We start from the raw sequence: 26533 nt of genomic DNA, 5'->3' as shown, positions 1-26533 counted from the left end.
ATAAAAGAGCCCCTCCTTCCAAAAAAGATTAAAAAATAAAATAAACATTAAAAAAACACATAGAGATATAGGGATGTTGAGTCACTATGTTATACATCGAATATAACATTGTGTGTCAGCTAGACTCAAATAAAAAATTTTAAGTAATAAGTGAAAACAAAATGAATGAGCTTTTTCAGCCACATGTACCAACAATAATTTATAAATGTCTAGTCATATGTATTTATAATATTATTTCATTTATCTAGTGTTATAAAATGTGCAAAGAACTATATTATTTATGGATACATATACATGTCGTTAATATATAAAGTCATGGACCAGAATGTATTTAGAGTTGATGTGTCTGATATCAGGAGAGTGGAAACATCTGATGAAGGAAACTAGGAAATCTGAATAAGAAAGTGTTCACACGGCACAGGGGATTTCCATGATGTTTTGTTTATTTTAAAAAAGAGGAAAAAATGTTCTGTGGAAGGAGTAGGGAAATTACCAGATGAGCCTGGAACACCTTGTGATAACAGAAAGTAAGGAAGTACTCAAAAAAGATGGGGCGGGGCGCCTAGGTGGCGCAGTCGGTTAAGCGTCCGACTTCAGCCAGGTCATGATCTCGCACTCCGTGAGTTCGAGCCCCACGTCAGGCTCTGGGCTGATGGCTCAGAGCCTGGAGCCTGTTTCCGATTCTGTGTCTCCCTCTCTCTCTGCCCCTCCCCCGTTCATGCTCTGTCTCTCTCTGTCCCAAAAATAAATTAAAAAAAAAGTTGAAAAAAGATGGGGCATCTAGAAAGGATGTAGAAGTCATCTGGAAGGAGCTACCGATGGCCAAATCTAGAATACTTTGAGTGGCAAAATAATGACAGTAGTGGGACATAGCTTATAGAATAAAGCAAATTTCATGAGTCCATATTGATGTAACTAACTAACTAAATGGGAGAGAAAGCATGATGGAAATAGAAAAATCACCATTTGACAAGCACCAAAGTAATAATTGTTGCATGCAGGAATCACCAATGGATGCCTAAATTGGGGCTTAAATTGGTAGGTAAAAGATATGATGAAAAAGAGGACATGTTCGGAGTCTCGATGTATTCTGCACAAGATATTTATTAATATTACTAATTACAAAGAGGAAAAGAGTAACTTCACAGGGGAGAAACCCGGAAAACATCTCCTTAGCCAAGTGATCAAAGTGAACATAACCATTAGTGGAACATATCAACATTGAAAACCTGATACGACGCACTGAAAAGGACACAAAGTCACTTCTGGGTAGTCTTGCTAAAATGTATAACATGAATTTAAACATAAGAAAACAGCAGACAAATCAAAATTGAGTCAGTCCACAAAACAAATGACCAGTACTTTTCAAAAGCATAGGATCATAAAAGAAAAAAGAAGACTGAGGAGCAATCCTAGATGCAATGTAGGATCTTGAACCAGAAAAAGGACTTCAGTGGGAAAAAACTGGTGACATCTGACTGAGGTCTGTGCACTAGTTAAGGGTATGGTATCAATGTCAATTTCCTGCCTTTGATCTTTGTACTATGGTTATGTAAAGTGTTAACACATTTGAGGAATCTAAGTGAAGGGTTTATATAGTCTCTGTCTTGTTTTTTGCAATATTTTAAGCCTATAATTATTTCAAAATAAAATGTTGTATAAAAGCTGAAGCAAATATGACAAAAGTTTTAATGGTAAGGAAGTATCTATTATCTATACTCTGTGTATTTAAAATATTTTATGGTAAGAAAAAAATGAAGGATGGGTAAACTTAAAATCTGACTATAAAGAATTAGAGAGTCTAAAGAGATGTTGTAATCACAGAGCAAGTTTTAAACAATGAGTCACTGTGGTGAGGGGTTTGTATCTGCCAGGAGCCTTGATAGAAAATTAGAAATTCAAACACTAATGTATTTGGTAGCCCTGGTCTTCTAACTCTCTTGTAAGCAAAATGCATGATGTTGATTTCCTGTCCCCCTGCTGGTTTTCTCTCCTGGCTCATGTTAATTTCACTGGGCCTGCTACTACTCTAATATTTTTCCTGATTTGCTTTCCATCTAATTCCTCGCCAGCCTAGAGGTCTATGGGTTAGCTTATTTTGCAGCTTTAGAAGTAATTGTCAAGTTGTAGGAAAAAAAAAACATCTGAACAAAAATAGGAAAATCAAGCGTACAGACTATTTGTGAGGAGATGATGAGCTGAACTTTGAAACACTGAACTTAAATGGCTTCATCACGACCTTCAAGTGGAGAAGTTTTGCCAGCAGCTGGAAATGCAGGACTGGAATGTGGGACTGCTATTAGCAAATGACCTGGGTATTTGGGGATTATCTATAATAAGACGTGTGACCTGATAAGGTTTGTGGACTTAGAACCTTGGAGAATACCTACATTTAAAGAGCGGGGAAAAGAGCCTTTATTGGGAAGGTAGAAATGGAAACAGAATTATGCTTTATTACCAGTACTGTTAAATGATGTAAAGAGTTCGAGAAAGATGAGAACTAAGTAAAAACCAGCAAACGTGGTTATTAGGTGTGTGGTCTTCAAGGCATCGGATTCAGCAGGACAGTTAGGGAGGGATAGGACTGCAAAAAGCTAAGGCCAAAGTGAGTGGGAATGAAGAAAAGGAATGGATATGTGGAGGTGAGGAGGAGGAAGGTGGGGTGAGCATCAGCCTTGATGGAAAGCTGCACTAAGGGAAAGACTGTAGGGGTGCCTGGGTGGCTCAGTCGGTTAGCAGTTAAGCGTCAGACTTCAGCTCAGGTCATGATCTCACAGCTTTTGAGTTCCAGCCCCACGTCAGGCTCTGTGCTGACAGCTCAGAGCCTGGAGCCAGCTTCTGATTCTGTCTCCCTATCTCTCTGCTCCTCCCCTGTTCACTCTCTCTCTCTCTCTCAAAAAATTAATAAACATTAAAAAAAATTTTTTTTAAAGGGAAGGACTGTAGAAAAAGAAACATGGGCACACTTGTAGGAGAGAAGGAGCCAATGGAGAAGGAGGGAAAAGTACACGCTAGCAGGATGGAGGAAAGCCAAGGAGGAGCTGAGAGACAATGCAGGCCATAGATGGAGAGGTGCACCAGGCGGAAGAACTGAACCTACCATCTTCAGTGTAGCAGTGAGAGAAAGATGGAAAGTGAGGATCTGGGAGACAGAGAAGAGAGACACGGAGGAAGCCTTCACCTAGAGTCTCTGGGAGGTCAGAATCAAAGTCATTTGCTGAAGAAAGAGTACAGGGGACAAGTTGAGAAAAAGAGAGGTTGAGGGGGAAATTGCGATTTTAAATAGAAGTGAAATCGACTGCTACTCCATTTTCTCAATTGATTGTCAAGCAGCCCTGGAGTAAAAAGGATCGATTTACATAGCATTTAATAAGGCTGCTTGTGCATTTGTTTGGTAACTTCATTCCAATAACTGTGTGACATGACTGGGATGGATCTCACTAATTACGTTTCGTAAATGAAGAAATCAAGGTGCTGCAGTTAAAGGCCTTCCAAGGTTGTACATCAACTCAAGGTAGAACTCTGTTCTTTTCACCTCGTTTTGTTCACACTACACGCTTTGGAAGATTTGTGCTACTTTACACAAATTACATGCAGCCAAGCAATTTTTTTAAAGCTCTCGAGAAACGCTGCCAACGTGCGCACTGTCAACAGAATCATGCCTAATAATCTTCTTAGTTGAACAAGATTCTTCACTAAATTTGTTTCATGGTTAGATGGGGGTCGGTAGCAGATGGTAGGTATCGAAAGCAGCTCCTTACAGCTAAAAGCTGTTGGCAAGAGCATTAGAATGTACAATGATGGACGACATAATATTCAATTTGGGGAAGGTAGTTGAGCCTAACAGGGTGACCCCGGGGTCAAACTAGGCTTAGTCCTATTCATCATTTCTTGTGATTCTTTCAGCATGCATAACCAAATGTTAACAGAATCTGAAGACAATCTTAACTGATTGGTGAGAGAAATATACTAACAAGGCAGGGAAAGAAAGTAAGAGGAGGTTGATGTGGTTTAAGGTTTAAAGAAAAGAAGCGAAGGTAAGGAATTGCATCAGGTTTAAAGTGAAAACATTTTTTAGGAGACACCTGGCTCTTGATCTCAGGGTTGTAGTTCAAGCCCCATGATGGGTGTAGAGATTACTTTAAAATGTTAACTGAAGAAATGCATAAAACGTGAAAACATTTTTCACCCAAAAAAGAAATGCAATTGTATAATGTACAGAATTGTTGAATCCCTATGCTGTGCACTTGAAACTAATATGACATGGTATGTCAATTAAACTTCAGTTAAAAAGAAAAAAAAAATTGGCCAACTTTTCCCCAGAAAAGAAAGTAGTAGGGAAGAATCCCTAAACGCTTTTTTATTTTTTTTAACATTTATTTATTTTTGAGACAGAGAGAGACAGAGCATGAACAGGGGAGGGTCAGAGAGAGAGGGAGACACAGAATCTGAAACAGGCTCCAGGCTCTGAGCAGTCAGCACAGAGCCTGACACGGGGCTTGAACTCACGGACCACGAGATCATGACCTGAGCCGAAGTGGGACGCCTAACCGACTGAGCCACCCAGGCGCCCCAGAACCCCTAAACTCTTGGAAGAGGACCAAGAAGAACATAGAAGATGATCAGAAGAGAGGTAACAAGTGTTCATGCAGACAAGACAACAAACTGTCATCCAAAAGGCTCAACTGAGTCTGGAGTTAAAATTGCAACTGACATGCTATCACTTGCTTTACAAAAAAAGTGGGAGAAAGCATGGATTTATGTGTTTTTGCGTGTATACAATATGGACATACACACAGAATATCACTGAAAGGATAGAGAAGAAAATAATAACCCTGATTACCTGCTGTGAAAGAAACGGATGGCCCCCAAGCTAAATGCAGCCTACAGATTGTTGTATGTGGCCACATATTATTGAAACTTTGAATATCTTTAGGCGAAGTATAAGTGCTCCGGTTCGGCATAATGCTTGTCAGTCTCTAATTAGCCTTATATCCAGCTGATTTCACACATTTATCTGCCTGGCCCTTGGGGAGAATTTAGTTGGCAGCCTCACACATGCCCACACTCACAGACACAGCCATATATGGAAACAGATAAACATAGAAACGGCCTTTACAGATATATATGGATATATTTCGAAGGGTTAGCAAGAATGATCTCTGAGTAGCTAGATTATGGGTGACTTCTATTTCTCACATGTCTAAATGTCCTGCTCTAAACAGATAGCATATTTATACAATAAATAATAAAAGATGGTTGATCTTAAGTTCATGTTTAAATTAACATGAGTTAGCAGTGTCTAACCAATCACAATCATGGCCCTTCCAGGGAGGTATGGGACAATGAACCTGATAGATTTGGCTTTCTGTTAGCCCTTTGCTACCCCTGTGCCTATGCCTTTGTACCTGTCTTCAACACCAGCCAGGGCAGGTGAATGTATACTATGGATAGATCATGCACATTAACAGACAAAGCACACCAGCGGGCCTGGTGTTCACCTCACAATAAAGGAAATATTTTAAGAGAAATTTTTTAAATTTTCATTTTCTTTAATTCTTTTAATGTTCATTTATTTATTTTGAGAGGAAGAGAGAGCATGAGTAGAGGAGGAACAGAGAGAGAGGGAGAGAGAGAGAATCCCAAGCAGGCTCTGTGCTCTCAGGGCAGAGCCTGACACGGGGTTCGAACCCACAAACCACGAGATCATGACCTGAACCAAAATCAAGAGTCAGATACTTAACTGACTGAGCCACCTAGGAGCCCCTTAATTTTCATTTTCATAGGTAATATTCTAATAGGTCATTTTTAAATTATTTAATAATAGCCCATTCCCACAATCATCCAGTTCCCTGACACAGAGGCAACCAAACTTATCAGGTTTTATACATATTATTTCAGACGTAGCCTATGCATTAAAGTAATTACAAATATATAATCTTTGAGAAAATGTTGCCCATGACAAGTCCATTGTTTTTATCTGAGTATTATAAAAATATATTCAAAATGTATTTTTTTACATAATGTGAACAGAAGTCACTTTCAATTTATTGTGGAAAAACATGATGCTTGCCACAACAGGTATGTGTCTATTTCATTATCATGGTGGCCGCAGGCACCAGTGGTTTTCTCACTCTTCCTGGTGCAAGAGAAGCAACAAGACAAGCAGCTTAACCAAATATTTCAACCAAGCAAACCAACTGCCTTAGTGCTTTTAATGAGATTCCTCTAATCTGATCATTATTACCCCATTCCTTTTCCGTTGCTGACAAAAAGCCTATAGAGAATACCTAGTTTCAAAACTGAAATGGGCTTGATTGTGAAAATATGCAACCTTATGGTTTTAGTGACAATTTATCTTTGTCAGAGCTAAGCGAATTCGAATCCAATCCATCATACTTCTACCTCCACATCTCCTACTAAACAATCCTGAGAAGACATGGTTGTGCCTGCTTCTCCTAAGTCATTTATCATTTTTAAAAGGGGAGAGAGAGAGAGAGAGAGAGAGAGAGGTTTGCCGCATAATTAAGAATCAAGAGCTCCCCCTGAGGATGCCAGGATTCTAACTGTGGCAGGTGTCTCTGCCGAGGGAGTTGGAAAAGGGGCTGGGATGTGTGTGGACGATGGCCCAAGTGAGATAAACATCCTTTCTTTAATAATCCATGCAAAGACCACGTTCAGAGGATTAGGGGAGAGGCATTCCACTTTATCATCAGGATGTTACCACATGACTGGTGACCTCTGTGACCTGGTCCCGACTCTGGGGGACGAAAGTGTCTAGGAAGCAGGGGCCAGCTCTCTTCTCTCTCCTGCCTCTTCCCTGCTGCAGTCTGTGGTGTGATGGAGGCCTGCTGAAAGGTGAGCCTGTCACACAAGTCTCTCCAACAGCCTGCCAGAATGTCGAGATGTGACAGGAAAGGTCATGACGCCCAAACAGAAGTCTCCCTTGGGATTTGCAGCTGTCACTATGCAGGGTAGCAAGGCTGTCTTCTACTTATTCCAGAACTTGGAATGTTGACTTTCCTGACTCCTCTTCTGACCAACCCTCCCTCCCCAGCTCCAAATTGGGAGGGCATGCTATCAGCGACTTAGAACGTTTGAGTTCAACTGCGCTAAGAACCAGACCTGAGAGGTCAGGCAGTAGGGGGTCAGTCCAACTGCTGAGGATTCCCACAGTCCTCCCTATTTCATTTTGCTTTGTCTCTGGGCTGGCTGGCTCACTCCTCACAAGCCCATAGGTGGCCCGAAAGTACACCAGCCCTACCTTTAGGAACAAATCCTTTGCTCTCCTGAAGCCATCTGACCTCATCACCCCAACACCTCTTTAACAAGATGCTCTCTCTCCTGCATTGTTCTCCCTCTCAAAGCTTCTTTCTTTAGCGAATCTAAAAACAGACGTCAGGAAGAGATTAAAGTTAAGCATATCTACTTCAGGATTCTGCCAATCACTTCCACTCACCCACCCCCACTCCTATTTCACTCTGTGTCCTCAGGGCTTACAGCCAACAGACCCTAACAGCACAGCACAGTTTAATGGTAGGACGTGAATACTGTCTCCCCTTACCAGGGGACTCAGGAAAAGCACTATTGCTTCAATGGGTACATGACATCTGCCCCCTTCGCCCTGCTGAGAGAAACACACGCACAAAAATGTGCATTTCTATTTGTTGTAAAAATGTTTACAAAGTAATCACCTTAGTTTTACTTTTTTAACCAATAAGGGAATGTATGCCATCTAAAGTATAATGTATCGAGACAGCCTCACTTTGAGTGAACATGTATGCTTTTCCCTCACTGAATGTGGGCAAGTCACATAGATTCATAGCGCCATGGACTTACTTTACATAGGACAGGAGTTGCTTTCAAAGGACCCTTAGTCTTAGATTTGGGGTGCCTAACTGAAAGCAAAGCCTAAGCATGATAAGGGAGAGGGAGCGTATCTAAGTAACTACCAGGATGGCCTTGCACCCAAGGGATATAGGGCTGGATAAATACTGGAGACCTGATACTCAGTTTTTACCTTGGGCCACTTGCAAAATCTTGTCATACAAATCTTCCTCATCTGATGATGGGGTTACATCCCAAAAAAACCTATCGTAAGTTGAAAACATAAGTTGAAAATTCATTTAATATATGTAATCAACTGATCATCATAGCTTAGCTTAGCCTACCTTAAACATGCTCAGAATCAACAGTTCTGAACCAACAGCTAACACAAAGCTCATTCTACAATCAAGGTAATGTATTGAATGTTGTCCTGAAAGTGAAAAACAGTACAGCTGTATGGGTACAAAATGCTTGTTAGTGTATGGGTCGTTGACCCTTGTGACCCCGTGCTGACTGGGAGCTACAGCTGGCTGTGACCACCCGGAATCACAAGAGAGTATGGTGCCACATATCTCTAGACCAGGAAAAGATCCAAATTCAAAATTCGAAGTATGGTTTCTAGTGAATGCGCAATCACTTTTGCACCGTCATAAAGTCAAAAAATCTTAAGTCAGATTGTAAGCTGGAAACCATTGGTACTGGGATAAAGAACATTATCATAAGAAAAACAAGAGAAGCTTGACGGTTTTAAGACTAGTGCTTGGAGATAATCTGAAATTAGTATGAAATGCCCTGTCTAATGAGAGTACCAACATTTCTAAAAAGATTTCTGGGTGAAGGCCTGTAAGGGCAGACATTGCCTGAGTAGCAGCCAGATCTCCGATGCCAACATCAGTTATTCATCCAAAAAAAAAAAAAATGACTGTGGGGTGCCGGGGTGGCTCAGACAGTTAAGCATCCGACTTCTGCTCGGGTCGTGATCTCGCAGTTCGTGAGTTCGAGCCCCACATGGGGCTCTGTGCTGACAGCTCAGAGCCTGGAGCCTGCTTCAGATTCTCTGCCTCTTCCCAACACGCTCTCTCGCTCTCTCTCTCAAAAATAAATAAACATTAAAAACAAAACAAAACAAAAAAGAATGGCTGAATTCCACTTCTGGCAGCCTCACCGGGCCCTTGACTTTTTCTCTGGCCTCTCACTGCCTGCCCACCCCAAAGGGAAGACACTTCCCTAGCCTCTTAGATCTGGGTCCACTATACACTCCTGGACCACACAAGCCATTTGCAGCAGCCCAGGCTGCCTTGACGCCTCTGCTGTCCCCTGTCATCCGACCCTTTTGGCAGCTGGTGGGTTCAAGCAGCACCCTGTCTTCAAAGATACGTCTCCCCTGAGTAATGGGTGCTGTGCAACACTAGCACACCTCTGTACACAATTCTTTGGAATCTCACCCAAACCTAATACAGAGAAATAAAACAAAATGGGAGTAAATATAATATTGGGTCCATAACAACTTGTGATAGATATGAAGTTTCTATCATTAAGGACTAAAATGGTGAGGAAGTCAGTAGAATAGAAGAGAAGGCATTATATAGTGTGATTTAAATTGACGTCCATTTGGAAGCAAAACAGTCTATCGGTGTCAAAATGGGTGGTGCATACAAATTTTGTGGGTAATTATCAGCAACAGACGTTGTTTATTATTATTCTGAGGCCTTATTTTTGGTGACAGCTTCGTTCTTCTAGAAAAGAATCCTGCTCACCATTAAACTACTTTCAGCTGGTCAGAGAAGGACTTGCAGTTGAGAGATGAATGGGCCCGGGAGAGGAATCAAAATGTGAGGTTGAGTTTTACTCTAATGACTTTCTAGGCACTAAACAACCCATTACAACACTCCTCTTTCATTGTAATTTTTTTTTTTTTTTTTTTGCCATGGTGTCTTTGGCTGGGAAACATCTGAAGACATTTTTCTTGATAAGTACTAGATGAAAGTTTCAAGTTTCAATGGACTTTTTGCTATCATCTGAAGGTTTCCGTTGAATGCATAAGACAGCCAACATTCAAAGCTAGTTTTGAGGATTTCATCGCCAAATGTTACTCCCCCCCCATCTTCACTTTATGAGCCGAGCGGTATACTTAAATCACATGTACCTGAATAAGGTAAATGTTGAGTTTAAAGAAGTAAGAGGAGGAGATATAAATCATTTTTCTTTTGCAATTGGAAGGTATATATTAATTAATTTTATTTTAAAAATTAAATCATGTGATTGAAAACAAAAAAATAAGCATTTCAGTCTCATAAATAGTCGCTGGATGCTCTGAAGGCAGGAAGCAGCTTGGACGTCATATTATTTAATCATTTTCTAAATAAACAGCAACATATGCCCCAAACCTAAAAGTCTAACATAAATGTACTTTGTCAGCTAGACCCTGAAACTTGAGACTAATGAACAGAAGGTAGAAAATTATTTAATGGCACAATATGGTTGTAACCCTGAGAAAATACCAAAGAGCTTAAGAAGTCCCTTCAGACACTGGCCAGACAAAACAAGAGCTTCTCTGACCCAACAAACAATCTGTCCCCAAACTAAGAAGGGCTGACAGGCCCTTCCAGGTCACCACCCTGCCTGAAGACAGAGCAAACATCATTCCAGAGAGACAAGAATCACCGATTTGTCCAAAGAGCTCCTCCACTTTCTCCCAAAAGCCATCAAGATGCCTGCAGCCTCCACGGCCACTACCTCCTACTTTTCATCCAGTCTGAATCCGTCTTTGCTGTGATTCAAGTCTGTTCCCTCTTGGTTTATCCTTAGTGAAGACAAAGAACAGTCAGTCTGTCGCTATCTTCTCACTGATAATCTATCATATACTTAAGACGATTTGCTGTCGAATTGTGGACTTTTTCTCAATGAATTATTCCCAGTCCTTTAGCCTCTCCATTCGGACCTAACTGTTTTTAGCTCTTCAATCGTACCTATGGCTCCCCTTCGAACAGACTTCATGCTGTCCCCTCCCAACTCGGAGTGCAGGCCTGGACACTGTATTCCACTGGTGTGCTGACAGTGCCGATTAGAATAAGGTTGTTTCACAACACACCAAGCAGAAACACAGAGAGGAACAAACACTAGAGACAGAAAGGCCTAACAGGCTTCCAGTCTTTGCTTCTAGGCTAGTCGCAAGATCCCAAGGCACCTTGTCTCCTAATAATAGCTACTTTTGCTTAGGTTGACTTCACTATTTTCTGACACTTGCAAACTTTTTCTCACAAGTACAGCATCTGTGTTTAACAGCTGCTTCCAAATACCGCTGCTTTAAGACTGACAAGGCCCAGGTACAGGGCAAGGCAGAAAGAAGTTCTTAACAGCAAAATGCTAAAGCATTTGACCATTTGACCCTTTCTGGAGACTCTATCCCAGATATTGCCTCTTCCGTCTTTGACCCACCACCACTTAAGCTTCACGACTCCTGAGGATTTGATACTTCTAGCTAGCTCTACCTAGATGACTGGTCCATTATCTTGGACGATAACACCCAACTCAACATTCCCAACTGCACAGCCATGGCCCCTTTCCCAGCCTTTGCTAGGGTTACAACCGATGCCAACATTTCACAGAAGCTGAGAAAAATATAAAGTACATCTCACTGTCTGGGCCTAAAACATCCTACCTACTTGCCTTCTGCTGATTGATCCACAACTTATCCCAAAGTCACTGGATTCCTTAGCAATATCTAAATCATCAAGGAATTTGCTATGCCAATAGTTAGCAGTGTAACCTTCAACAAAGTGCTTTATGATTCTCTAGTTCTGTTTCCTCATCTGTTTTCAGACTTTTTTTGTTTCTCTCAGCACTGGCACCTACGGACACATAGCCCAGTGGCCAATAGCCTTGACTGCCAAATCACAAGACTCCCCTTAGTCCCTGATCTCAATTCCCCTTTAAAAAGCTACTTATTTTAACTCCATGACTATTAATAGACAGAATAGCTTCCAGGCAACGCACCTCCAAAAGACTGTCCCCTGGAAACATGTGGCATCTTTCTCAGTCTTTGAATTTTCCCTTACCAAAAAAATTTAAAGGATCCTTCTGAATATGGAGAATTCTACTTAACATGTGAAACCTACTCCAACTCTGGCTCTTTTACCTAAAAAACCATTTTTAGCATTTTGAAACATTTTTATTTCCATACTATGTAACAGTTATATCTGCAATTATTTCCCTCCCTCCCTTCCTTTCTTTCTTTCATTTCCCCCAAGTTTATATCTCTGCATTAATCCCCCCTGAATTCTTCTGTTTTTATCTTCAGTTACTTCCCCAGCTTATCTAGCCTAAGGCTACCCTTACCTTTCCAAATTCCCATTCTGGGATCCTCTAAGAACTTAACCAGGTTTTATTTTCATTTAATTTCCCATCAATGATTAACACTGCTCCTGAGCAATGAACTTCTATTTAAATAATCAGCCATATCAGGGGAGAGGTAACATGGCTTACTTGGACAATTTTGTTGTACACATTTGGTATCCTATTTCAAGACTCCCCTCTGTAGTCTACCCATAGTTGCTGGGACACTACACCCAATCCATTATCCAGAAAATGGAAATAGTTAATTCTAAGTGACTTATTGCAGCCCCATCTCTTTCATAATGTCATAAAAATTTATAACACTTAAAAGCCAATGATCCCTGAGGTCATTTATCCTCTAGAAAGAACAAGTTTGGTCTTGTGGAGCAGAATCTATTTCAGGTGCAGTTCTCATATTATAAGACATGTCCCTCAGTGCACAACATCAGGGCAGCCTGCAAGCGCCCAGCATCCATTTGGTGCCCTGATGGTGCAAAGCCCATTAGATGGAGGCAGGTGGGCTCTTACCATTCAGAGGTAAGGACCAGCATTTCAGCAACTCACTTCAGCCTCAATGTCAGATGTGGTTTCACAGAGAGATAATGATCCCCTTCAAACAATAGGAAATCACTGAGAAAAGTTATTATGTCACTGTTAAAAAATGTACTTGATTATCCCACCCTAGCTGCTACCTAATCTGAGTTTTATTTCTAGAGGCTCCTGAGTGGGAAGACTTAAGCGCTTGCACATTCCTAGCTCATGAAGTAATTGCATTCAGTGTACACCAGATATTGGTAGCAGAATGTGAGCAACTGGTGAATAAGGGGGTGAGGTAACTGAGGAATGAGGTAGCAGTCAAAGAAGGCACAAATCTACACCCAGTGCGACAGAGCTCTGACCCCCTAACGCCAGTTGGAGAAAAAGGAAGGATCCAACAAATGAGGGCTGCTTACAGAACACCAGCTGGCCTGACGTGACTTCTCCAGCGCCATCTGCCTCCAAACGGGCTCTCACCTGGGCTCCAGGCTGCTTCCTGGGGGAGCCCCAGGCTATGAGCAATACTGATCCCCACTGATAGCCACCTCTCCAGAGGGCCTCCTTTGGGAGCGACCAGTTGTCCAGGTATTAGATTCAGTCTCTCACCCTCAGGCAAGCGTGAAACTAACCTTCTCTGATGACCTTCTTTCAAGCCTTCTGCTCCCTGTCTGCTCCTGTAAGTAAGCAGTTCTCCTAAATTCCTGATAAAAAGGAACACAGACATATTTCATATCACTGAAAGTCGGGCTTTCCACATTGCCCCCACAAAATATTATGTAGCCTTTTGAAATGATGATGCAGTTATACTTACTGACCAAAAAAGAGTTCACGCTAGATCATTAAATTGAAAGTGTAGTGAACATTGATCTGACAGTATTTTTTTTAAATAAATGTTTATGTGAATATTTTTTGAGGCATAAAAAATATTAACCGTGGTCATCTCTGGAGAGTGGAATTATAGGTTATTTTTTTCATTTTGCCCACCCATGTTTTCTAATTCTTTGATGAATGTGTACTGTATGTATAATTTTTTAAATAAGTTAAGAGAAAGAAATCCAGTCTCTAAATATGTGGAACAATTTTTTCCCCTTTTTTTTTACATTAGGGACTTTTGAGACAGCAGTTGTTGAACAGGGACACTACAGTTCCCTAACTCTGGGAGAAATCTCCATTGGCCACAAGAGTTCCCTAAGAGTACTGTGCCCCACAAAGGAACAGTGGAGCCTTATAAAGAAAATTGAGGCCTTGGAGAACCACTGATTAAACACAGCAGAATTGCAGGAGGCTTGAAGGGAGAAGTCCAAGTAACACGACTTTAAAAATTTGTTTAAAGGAAATAAAAGTACCCTTTAAATAAAATATATTGATTTTGAAACCTTGACTATGACCTTTTCTTGATGATCAAAAGCAGAATTTTATTCATAACCACCATAATTTTCGTTTTTTTATTTTTACCACCACTACATAATATAAAACATCTGCTGCCCTTGGACTATCCTCCAATTTGCCCACTACCCTCCAAGTATCCAGGCCCACGCCTCAACCACGGTGCTGTTTTTAACTGTATTCTTTCTGTGCTTCCTATCATCTCTACAACTTGTTTGGTTTCAGTAATATAAAACCTTTATGTGATTATTTAAAATTTAATGTGTATATGGCTTCATCTCCTAAGAAGATTTAAGTGTACTACCAAGAGATCTTGCGAGCTGTCCCCAAATACATTTTTTCCTTCTTCCAGAGTAATGGACTTCCAATTTTACCTGGGGCACATAGCCAGCCATAACAAAGTCCACATTTTCTAGCCTCCTTGCTGTTAGAAGTCACAATGTGATTACGTTCTGGCCAGTGTGAGATAAATAAAAGAGCTGTGTGCAACTTACAGGAAGTGCCTTTCAAGAAAGGAAGCGTGCTCTTCTTTTCTCCTTTTTCTTGGAAATGTTGATGTGATGGCTGGAGCTCAAGCAGTCAGCTGGGACCCTGAAGTGAAAGTCAGATGCCAGAGAATAGAGAGCAGTAAGACATGGATACACTGGGCCCTGATGATATTATGAGCCTTCCCTAACTGCCTGGGTTGTTTTCCTCTAGATTAATTTCATGTAAGAAATAGATTTCCGTCCAGCTTAAGTCTTTGTTACTTAAAAAAAATTTTTTTAAGCTTATTTATTTATCCTGAGAGAGACAGAGACAGCACGAGCGGGAGAGGGGCAGAGAGAAAGGGAGACAGAGAATCCCAAGTAGGCTCTGCACTGCCAGCACAGAGCCCAACATGAGGCTCGAACCCACGAAACAGTGAGATCATGTCCAGAGCTGAAACCAAGAGTTGGACACTTAACTGACTGAGCCACCCAGGTGCCCCTAGTCTTTGTTATTTTGAAGTTTCTGTCACTCACTGATGAACCAAATCCTAACTGGTAAAAACGATGAACACATTTTCATTCACTCCACAAATATTTCTTGAGCACCTACTGTGTGCCAAGCACTGTCCTGGTGCTGTAATATAGCACTGAACAAAGTAGACAGAATCCCTCTCCTCTTTTCCACTCATGGAGCCCACATTCTAGCTCAGCATCCACATAGCTCCTAACACAGTGCTATGCACATGGGAGGTACTGAAATAGCTGATGAATAATTCAACAATGAGCCCTCCTGTTTATCTTTTGGCTTAAAACTGATTTTGTGTTCATAAATCTGACAACCTTTGTACAAATAATGCTCAAAGGGAAAATTCACAACTACTTTTTAAAAAGAAACGTCATTGGGGTGGCTGGGTGGCTCAGTCAGTTAAGTGTCCGGCATTGGCTCAGGTCGTGATCTCACGGTTCATAAGTTCGAGCCCCGTGTCAGGCTCTGTGCTGACAGCTCGGAGCCTGGAGCCTGCTTTGGGTTCTGTGTCTCCCTCTCTCTCTGTCCCTCCCCCACTTGCATTCTCTTTCTCTCAAAAGTAAACATTTTTAACAAATTTTTTAAAAAAGAAACAAAATTATTTAACCAACCTTTCCTGTTACCATACTCCCCCCTCCACCAAAAATAGGCAAACACATTAACAAAGCCTATTGTTGCCTTTTGAGTTATAATAAACAATGACAGAGCCATTTTGATAGCTCAAAATAATGCACTGTAGTGTTAAACATACTCTCTATGCATCCATTTCCTTATCCATAATGAGGATATGTATATGACTGTTGTGAGAAGTAAATGAGATAATGTCTCAGAAGCAGTTAATAAATGTTAGCTATATTCAGTTGATAATAAATATTAACAGCTTTAAAAATAGTCATAATCCCTAATTTAGTAATTCCATTTCTGGGATTCTATCCTAAAAAAATAATCCTAAGTATGAGGGGAAATTTTATGAAAAAAAATTGCTCATCCCAGAGTCATTTTTAATAGGCACAAACCAGAGATTTAGTGGCCTTTCCCTGCCACCCTGACTTTTATCCAGTGGAGAGCTGAGGCCCTGTGCTCTGGCCCAAGCCAAGATCTATAAACCTAGGACTAGCTGGGAAAATATAGACAGGGTTAGAAGCAAAATGAACAGAGAATTTAAGTTCAGCTTCCTGGCAAGTTAGCCTTACCAGAAGGAACAGTTCAAAATGTCAAGTACATCAGGGTAGAGCAGAGCAAGACAGCCAAAATGAAGCTTGACCTCTGAGATCAAGCTCCTTGAGGGAACAGTCTAGAATGTGGATTCTGGAGACATGCCCTGAGAACGGGTGGGGAAAGGAAGGAAGAACATCTCAGGCACAGTTGGTGGGTGGGCCAGAGTTGCTGGGTCCTGAATAGAAATAAAATAAATTTCCATCATGGGAGGAATGGCTAAATAAACTATTGAATACAACAATAAAATATTATATATCATTTAAGTACATATAAATATATACACACTTACATATATACAGTATATACTTATATATAAGTTTATATATAAGCATATGTATGTATGTGTATATACATATACATATTTTTATGTATAGGATAGCAACTATGGCATATGCATAGAAAAAATACTTAGAGGAACCACATCAAAATATTAAGAATTGTTTGATTAGTAGAGTAATGTTGATTTGCCTTATTTTTGAGACAGAGACAGAGTGTAAGCAGGGGAGAGGCAGAGAGAGAGGGAGACACAGAATCCGAAGCAGGCTCTAGGCTCTGAGTGAGGCTCAAACTCATGAGCCATGAGATCATGACCTGAGCGGAAGTCAGATACTTAACTGACTGAGCCAGCCAGGCACCCTGATTTGCCTTTTTTTAAATTTTATTTAATGTGTAGGTTTTAAATAACTTTTAACTTAAAAACTTGGGTGTGAGGACAAACAGAAAATTAGGCACATTTATCTAAATGTTACAATGCTATCTTCCACAAATTTGTTTTTTAAGAATAAAATATGTGTGTCTTAGGCAATGAGCCATATTTTCAGCCTCTTAAATCCTTTCCTCTAAATATCAACTAATGAGATTCTGGAGAAAGAATGTTTCTTCCTTGGCCTAGTTTTGGCTTTGGGGGAATAACTGTAACTCTTTCCTAACATGGGATATCATTTAGGGGACAAAGCTCAAAAAAGTCATTTATGGGATAAATGCTAGTGGCCAGCAAATCACTGGGTCCGTTCCAAAGATTCTAACTTCGTAAACCTTATTCACACATTACATAAAGAAATACAAAAGAAAGCAAAGGCTACAAATATAAGGACTGTTACATTCTTCACATTGTATGTTCTTTTCCTTCCTATTAGGAACTTCTTGACAGAATGGGTGTCATTTCAGTCTCTGAATTCACCAGAGCACAAGTTCATCTTTGATTTTGGTAACTCTATAGCTATGATCAGAATCAATCAATCCATACAACAGATTCACCACATGATTATCAATTTCAACCATTAGGCCTACTAAACACTTCCCATGAATGCTCTGAATCAACTGAATTTAGGCAAATACTTAGAATAACATCCTTTTATCAAGGATTGATTTTGAATTTAATTTTTTAATTTTATTTATTTATTTATTTATTTATTTGAATTTTGAAATTTTTTTAAAAGTTCCTCTAAACACTTGAGGAAATGTAAATGTGTCCTAGATATTACATATAAATGCGTTTACATGGGACGGCAGAGACCTTTCACTTTAAAAATCAAGTGGCAAAATAGCAAGTAAGGTATGATTTCATTCTAAGAACCAAAATACATATATATGCATAATTGGCTAGGGATCTGGAAGGATATACAACAAAAGGTACATAGGAATCCTCTCTGAATAAAAATAGTGTTTCATATTCTTATTTTTTGCTTATTTGTATTTTTAAATTTTCTATAATACACATATACTGTATTTGTAATCATAAAAGATTATTTTCAATAAAAAAAAACTCCCCTTACAGTTGAAAATAGATTTCCTTATTTCCTGCTTCTAGCTAAGTACAACATTCAGAATAAAATGTCAGAACCCACTAGAAAGCCAGAAATGTGGGAATAGCCTCCACTTAAGGAATATAAATTTAAAAAGAAAATCTCATGGGGAAAAAGATGCTTCTGCAAGATTTCCCTGCCCGAGTTTGCCAGTTCAAAGACCTAACACATTTTGTATAAGAATTTAATAAATACATAGACTTTAGGATTGTTTACAAAAACCAAATTCTACTCTGATCATTTTGTTTCATGAAACTCTCTAGGCTGCAACTCTATATCCTCATGTCTGCTTATAGTATTCCCTTTAAAATGTAACAGCTAGGGGCGCCTGGGTGGCGCAGTCGGTTAAGCGTCCGACTTCAGCCAGGTCACGATCTTGCGGTCTGTGAGTTCGAGCCCCGCGTCAGGCTCTGGGCTGATGGCTCGGAGCCTGGAGCCTACTTCCGGTTCTGTGTCTCCCTCTCTCTCTAACCCTCCCCCGTTCATGCTCTGTTTCTCTCTGTCCCAAAAAAAATAAATAAAAAAACGTTGAAAAAAAAAATTTAAAATGTAACAGCTAGAGGAACTAGTGATATATAGGATATTTTTTATATTTTGGTAAGCCTGAAATATTCATCTGTTATACTTAAATATAAAGGTAAATTATTCATTGACCACTTCAGCTGTAATGATTCTAAAGCAGCTGTTATTTACCTAGGCAACAGTCCTCACATTAAAATAATTCTCTGAATCAGCTCTTGGCTCCGTGCTGCTACTCCTTATGTTTAACAGATAGATTGTATCAGCTCCAAAAAAGCACTATGAGCCAAGGAATAACTAACCATTTTCAAAAGCATAATAATATACCATAGTTATATTATAGTTAGAGATATGATGATCAGGTAAATAATTAAAAGCGACAAGTCTAAAATCAAACAAAATGATCCCAAGGAAACAAAAGGCACTTTTATGTCACCTTTCCAGCATTATATGTACATATAAAGAATGTATATATATATATTTTAGCCCCAAAAGAAAACGTAGTATAGAAATAAATTATATAGCTGCCCTCTACCTTCCAAATTAAAGGTTTCCACCTAGAAATAAGTAAAACAAAATTGACTGTGCCAATCCTAAACACCACTCTCCTCCTTAACATTGATAAAAGATTTTCTTGCTTTTAATGACTCATACAATTATATGACATTTGAAAACCAGAACACTGAAAGCCTATATGTGTTTATGTGTTTTCAGAGTAGGTGGGAAATTTGGTGGGGGGGGGGGGGGGGGGGAGGGGGAGGACAAATTGATGGGCTTTCTGGCAGAACTCTTCTGGGTCCTTGAATTCCATCCATATAAAAATAAACGGGTCAGTGGATTCTGGTTCTGCCATGGCAGTGTGAGTCCACTATAGCCTAGCCCTCCTAATGTTTACAATTAAAAACTCTGACAAAAATATGAGAGCTGCAAGGAACTACCTGAACACTGTGAAAGTAACAAAAGCAAGTGGCTCTGGGGGTATGGGTGAGTTTTCCATTTGCTTTCTTTTCTCATGCCGCTTTATCCTGAGGACAGGACCTGGTTTCAGAGCAGTGTGTGCTATAGGCAGCTAAAAGTCCAATAGAAACGTATCTTTTCTATCCAGAGGAACCAGGAAATGTTAAGCCTATGGGGTGGAGTGGGAAAAATTCCCAAAGAGGAATGAAGTATAGAAAGAGGTTCCCTAATTCTGTATATTGGCTCCATCTACCATCTGAGCCAAGCATGCAAGGTACAGATGTAGCAAAAGTTTTGAGAATTTTTTGTTTTAAGTAGGCTTCATGGCCCAGCATGGAGCCCAATGAGGGGTGGAGCCCAACATTGGGCTTGAACTCACCACCCTGAGAGCATAACCCGGGCTGAGATCAAGAGTCAGAGGCTTAACAGAATGAGCCACCCAGGTGCCCCAAGGCTTTGAGAATTTAAATGAGATATGAACCACCTGCACAACTTGCAATCTAATCCCTGAACTATATACGTGCAGGACAGACACAAAGTGGTACAGCAAAAGCTCGTATGAATTAACTGAGACTTAAACCACTGCCCACAAAGGTATGAAGAACTTAGGTCAGAGCCTAAATGGGTTGATTACCTGCTAAAGCAAAACCATCAATATTCTCCTAAGGATTATAAAAAGCTCAGACAGAACCCATATAATATTACATTGACAATGTTCAGAATACAATCTGAAATTACTTGACAACCAAAAAAAAAAGGAAGATGTAATCAATTCTTAAGGGAAAAACAACTGATAGATGCCAACCTGAAGATCACCTAAATGGTGAAACTACCAAAGACTTTAAAGGAGCTACTATAGGGTACCCAGGGGGCTCAGTCGGTTAAGTTCTTGATTTCAGTTCAGGTCATCATCTCACAGTTCATGGGATTGAGACCCGCCCATGTCGGGCTCTGCACTGACAGCACAGAGCCTGCTTGGCACTCTCTCTCTCTCCTTCACACTCCCTATCCCCCACTCACGTGCACACTCTCTCTCTCAAAATAAACAAACTTTAAAAAAAGAAAATAAAAAATAAAGGAGCTATTGTAACTATGCTCCATGAGGTAAAGGAAAACACATTTGAAATGAATGAAAAGACAAATCTCAGTAGAGCAATAGAAATTAACAACAACAAAACACTCCCATTTGGAAACTTTAGAACAGAAAAATACATTATCCAAAATTATTTAAAAATTTTTCGTTGGATGGGTCCGATAGAATGTAGATAACAAAGCAAAGTGAAGATAGATCAAAAGCAATTACCCCAACTAAAGAACAAAGAAAAGATCGAAAAAAAATGAACAGTTTCCAGATCTTTAGGATAATATCAAAGAGCCAAGGATTAGAATTCTACAAACCCACCACTAAACAAATAAATGAAGTTAACAAGGTACACAGATCAAGGTTAATATACAGTATCAATTGTATTCTTTTATACCACTGGCAATTGGAAAATAAAATTTGCAAAACTTCCATTTATATTATCACCATGGGGCACGTGCATGGCTCAGTTGGGTAGACATCTGGCTTCAGCTCAGGTCATGATCTCACAGTTTGTGAGTTTGAGTCCTGTGTCAGGCTCTGTGCTGACAGCTCAGAGCCTAGAGCTTGCTTCAGATTCTGTGTCTTCCTCTCTCTCTGCCCCACCCATGCTTACGCTCTGTGTCTCTCAAAAATGAATACACATTAAAAATAAATTTATATTATCACCAAAAAATCATAAAATACATAGGAATAAATCTAGCAAAAGATGACCAGGACCTGTACACTAAAAATTACAAAACCTTCCTGAAGAAAATTGAAGACTTAAATAGATGGAAAGATACAGCATACTCATGGATTAAAAACTCATTATTTTTAATTTTTTTTAATGTTTGTTTATTTTGAGAAAGTGAGAGTGAGAGAGAATCCCAAGCAGGCTCTGGAATGTTGGTGCAGAGCCCATCCTGGGGCTTGATCTCATGAACCATGAGATCATGTCCTGAGCCAAAATCAAGAGTCAGACGCTTAAATGACTGAGCCACCCAGGCACCCAAAAACTCATTATTTTTAAAATGGCAGTATACTTGTGCAAACTATATTCCATTTGATACCAATAACAATTTAAGCAGGGTTTTTATTTCATTTCTGTTTTGTAGAAATTGACAAACTGATTCTAAAATGTACATGACGGGGCGCCTGGGTGGCGCAGTCGGTTAAGCGTCCGACTTCAGCCAGGTCACGATCTCGCGGTCTGGGAGTTCGAGCCCCGCGTCAGGCTCTGGGCTGATGGCTCAGAGCCTGGAGCCTGTTTCCGATTCTGTGTCTCCCTCTCTCTCTGCCCCTCCCCCGTTCATGCTCTGTCTCTCTCTGTCCCAAAAATGAATAAACGTTGAAAAAAAAAAAAATTTAAAAAAAAAAAAAAATAAAATAAAATAAAATGTACATGACAATGCAAAGAATCTAGACCAATCAAAGGAATTAAGAAGGAGAATGAGAAAAGCGAAGTTGGAAGTCTTGCCTTACCTGATTTCAATACTATAAAGCTACAAAAACCAAGACAGTTTGGTATTAAAAAAGGCATACAGATCAGTGCAACAACAGAATCCAGAAATAGATACATACATGTATCAATTGTTTGGTTGAGTGTGTGTTTACAAAAGTGTCAATTCCTAGGGGAAAGTTATTTCAACAAATAGTTACAAATTTTTATGTTTTATTGTATATTTGGGAGACAGAGAGAAACAGAGCACGAGCAGGGGAGGGTCAGAGAAGAGACACACACACAGAATCCGAAGCAGGATCCAGGCTCTGAGCTGTCAGCACATAGTGCGATGGGGGGCTTAAACTCATGAACCACGAGATCATGACCTGAGCCAAAGTCGGACACCTAACCGACTGAGCCACCAGGCACTCCTCAACAATAGTTATAGATCAACTGGATATCTGTTTGGAAAAATTGAACATCTATTCTTACTTCACATCATACCCAAAAATTAACTCAAAAGAAGGTCAATGGCCTATGTGTAAACCTAAAATCATAAAACTTCTGGAAGAAAAACTTTGCAACCGTGGATTAAACAAGATTTCCTAGGTGAGACACCAAAACCACAAACCATAAAAGAAAAGATAGAAAATTGGACTTGATAAAAGTGTAAAACTTTTGTTTTTATAAGGCGCCATTAAGAAAGTGAAAAGGCAAGCCACAGACTGGGAGAAAACATTCACAACATTTATCAAAGGACTTGTACTTATAAACAACTCTTACAATTCCATATGAAGACCAATCACCCAGTTTTTTAAATGGACTATTTGAGCGGACAACTAACCTAAGATATATAGAGATGGCCAATAAGCACATGAAAAGATACTCACCATCATTAGTTATTAGGGAAATTCAAATTAAAACCACAATGAGTTACTGTTATACATCCACTGGAGTGGCTGAAATGAAAAAGACTGAGCATGTCAAACAATAGCAAGGATGTGGAGTAAACAAAACTCTCCTACCTTCCTGGTAGGAATGTAAAATGGTACAATCAGTTTGGAATATATTTTTGTAATTTCTTAAAAAGTTAAAAATATACCTGCCACAAAACTAAGACATTCTACTCCTGCACATTTAACCAAAAGAAACAAAGACGTCTTTTCCCACAAAGACCAGCACGTGAATGTTCTTGACAGCTTTTTTTTTTATAATAGCCCCAAACTGGAAATAACCCAAATGTCCATCAACAAGTAAATAGGATAAACAAACTGTCATGTATCTACACAAAGGAATACAACCCAGCAATAAAAAAGGAATGATCTATTGAGGCATAAAATAGCATGGAAGAATCCAAAAATCATTATGTGAAATGAAAAATTCAGGCAAAAAAAGAGTACACTACATACAAAGTAATCATTAGTGACAGAAAGCAAATCAGTGGTTGCCTGGGGAAAGGTGTGGAGGGAGAGACGGGTTAGAAAACGTATAGAGGCAACTTCTGAGAATGATGGGAATGTTTGTTGCATTGATTGTAGTGGTTACATGGGTGTATACATATGTCAAAACTGTTCAAATTGTGCAGTTCGGATATGTGCATTGTACTGGACTTCAATTGCATCTCAATAAACTTGTACCAAAAATAAGAGGGGGGAGGGAAAATCCAACTTATTGACAAAGGCAACAAGTAGTCAGTTCATTGCTTCCAGCCATATGGTGAACTGGATAACCTAATCATCTCACTGCAAAACAGTTAGAAATGATTGATAAATTATTAACAAATATCCTGTGTATTAACTTCACTAAGAAGAAAGACACCCAAGTTTAGTCTACTCTGAAAGAGTTGGGAGAGAGGTTGCTGGTGCCTTAAGCAAGGGGCTTTGGTTTAGACGGGCTCTCAGGGACAGGAAGTTGGCTTGGATTTCGGACTGAGACTTCCCTATAATCCTGAAAGCAATGAAGGGCTACACCCTCAGTAAAAGGTTGGTCCAGGAAAACATTCTACTTGCTAGCCCAGGATGAAAATAAGGAAGCTCTTCTGCCTTGGAAAAGGTCTTCTCTGAGAACATGCCTATCCTCATGTGGGCTCAGGGTTTGAATACATACTACCTCCACAGTCAGGTAAACCAAAGTAAAGAAATTAATCTAAAAGGTAGCCCAGGGGGCACCTGGCCAGCTCAGTGGAAAAAGCATGTGACTCATGATCTCAGGGTTGTGAATTCAAGCCCCACACTGAGTGTAGAGATTACTAAAAATAAATAAACAAACTTTAAAAATTTTTTTAAATTAAAAAAATAAAATGTGGCCCAGGCTGAAAATGTCCCTGAAGCACCTGACGGGAAAGAAACACAAAACTTCCGTGTATGGTAAAATCTTGAATCAAGCCTCACAGGATGCACCCAATAATACCCCACTGGAAGTGAGCTCACAATACAAAATAACAAAATACACTAGAAACATAGAAAGGCAGTGTGTGTGCAAAGGTATAGCACTCGGGTTAACACTTTTGTTGCTAAAGAGTAGAATTTTTCTAAGCAGAGCAAACAAGTAGGCCATAAAATCTCGTGCCTTTTTTCTCAGTGAGGACACACTTAGAACCCCATTAAAAAGAATTAGGAAATATATCTACTATACAGGTCCATGAAATGAAGGAAGCAAGTTACAGAATAATATATAATACATATAGCTTGAGACTTCGTTTTGAAGAAAAAATATAACGATTATACATTTCTATGTGCATATAAGACAATATGGAAATATATACACCAAACTTGCTGGAGTAGGATTTGAGGAGGATTAACAGAGAATTTAAACACCTGTGCTTTGTTCAGATATCATTTTTTCTCTTTTGAAAATGAGCATTTGTAATTTATTTCAATAAAGGAAAATAAAGAGATTTTTGTGTGTGTGACAACAATGGCAACTATTTTTGTCACTGAAACAGACAAAACCCGATTTTCCAAGTGCAGTGCAACTGCTGGGTACAGAGAAGTCAAGCAGGAGATAGAGGAAGACAAACCCGGGGTTCTTTGAAAATCCTGTTTTTCACGCTTCTCTTCGTTTGGCGTTCTGTCACCTAAAATGTAATTATTCAGAGGCTGGTTTTCAGAAAGCATCTCCTTCCGAGAATAATGCTCATTGAGAACAACTTGGAAATGATTCAAGAACTGACTGCAGGTCACAGTTGCCTTACTCGATAAACTTTATAGCCTCCCCCCAAAGAGATGGGATCACAGCATTAGAAAAGATGGTGAGATCATCTCCTTGTTTGTGCTTGGCTTAAATTTAATCAGGTAGTCAAAGAAATTCTAGTCTAAGCAGAATGATTGGTTGCATATAAAAACATATGAATACTAAAAGACTAACAACATTTTGAAGAATTGAGTGAGCTGTCTTGCTAAAAAAAATGTCTTGTTTTAAAAAAAGATATCTTACCTTTATAAGCCATGGAGAATCACTTGCTATGCTCCAAAGTTAAAAACCTTCTTAGAGATAAAAGGCATATAAAATATTTCCAAGACAAAATTCAAAAATCGAATAGTTAAGGAATTTTGGTCACATTGAAATTTAGTATCTGACATAATTCTAAACATAAGAATTATGAGATCGAGCTGATTCTAGTTTCCTGTTCACAAAATCATCCTCCGTTTGGCCAAATTTGGGACATGTTGAGCATCAAAAATAAACAGTAACTATGATTGTAAGATACCAAGAGAATAAAAATCTAGGAGTCTATTGTAATATTCAAAAAAGAAAAAGGGAATGTTATAGAATGTTAGCTAATAAAGCTAGAGGGAAAGCTCTCTAGAAAACCATCATTTGGAATCCCTAAGGCAACAACTGGTTCAGGCAAGTATCAGCAGTGTCAGCTAAATCCATCAAGTGGAAGGTTGTGAAGAATATCCATATAATACGGAAGAATCACCCACAAATACTAACCACTTGCAAAGAGGAAAAACACCTTTATAATGGAGAAATCTCTGCTCACCAACTTAATCAAGGTAATCACTCTTAAATTCAGTAATAGTACAGCAACCTGATATCGTTTCCCACTATGAAGCAATGAAAACACACAAGATCACTAGTGAAATCCTCTTGCCAAGGATGTTTAACCTGAATCCAATCAAGCCTTACTGGGTTCAGGGGAAATAGAGGGACTAGATGTTAAAAGACAGCATCAGGAAACACCCAAATCCAGAATGTGGGCCCTTCTGCAAGACAACTGTCCTGACTTTAATAGCCCAATGTCATTTTTAAGAAAGGAGGGGAGACTATTCTAGGCTAAAAAGACTAGAGATCTAAAACCAAATGCAATATACTGACTGAATCCTGGCTGGGACAAAAGGGAGGAAGCTGCTGTTAAAAAATTCTGAAACAAATTGGAAAATTTGAATAGAGATTAAATATTCCATGATATTAAGAATTATTATCAGTTTTCCTTGTGTGATC

Source organism: Lynx canadensis, chromosome B3 (assembly GCF_007474595.2).
Source record: "Lynx canadensis isolate LIC74 chromosome B3, mLynCan4.pri.v2, whole genome shotgun sequence".
NCBI classification, from domain to species: domain Eukaryota; kingdom Metazoa; phylum Chordata; class Mammalia; order Carnivora; family Felidae; genus Lynx; species Lynx canadensis.
This window is presented reverse-complemented; position numbering follows the sequence as displayed.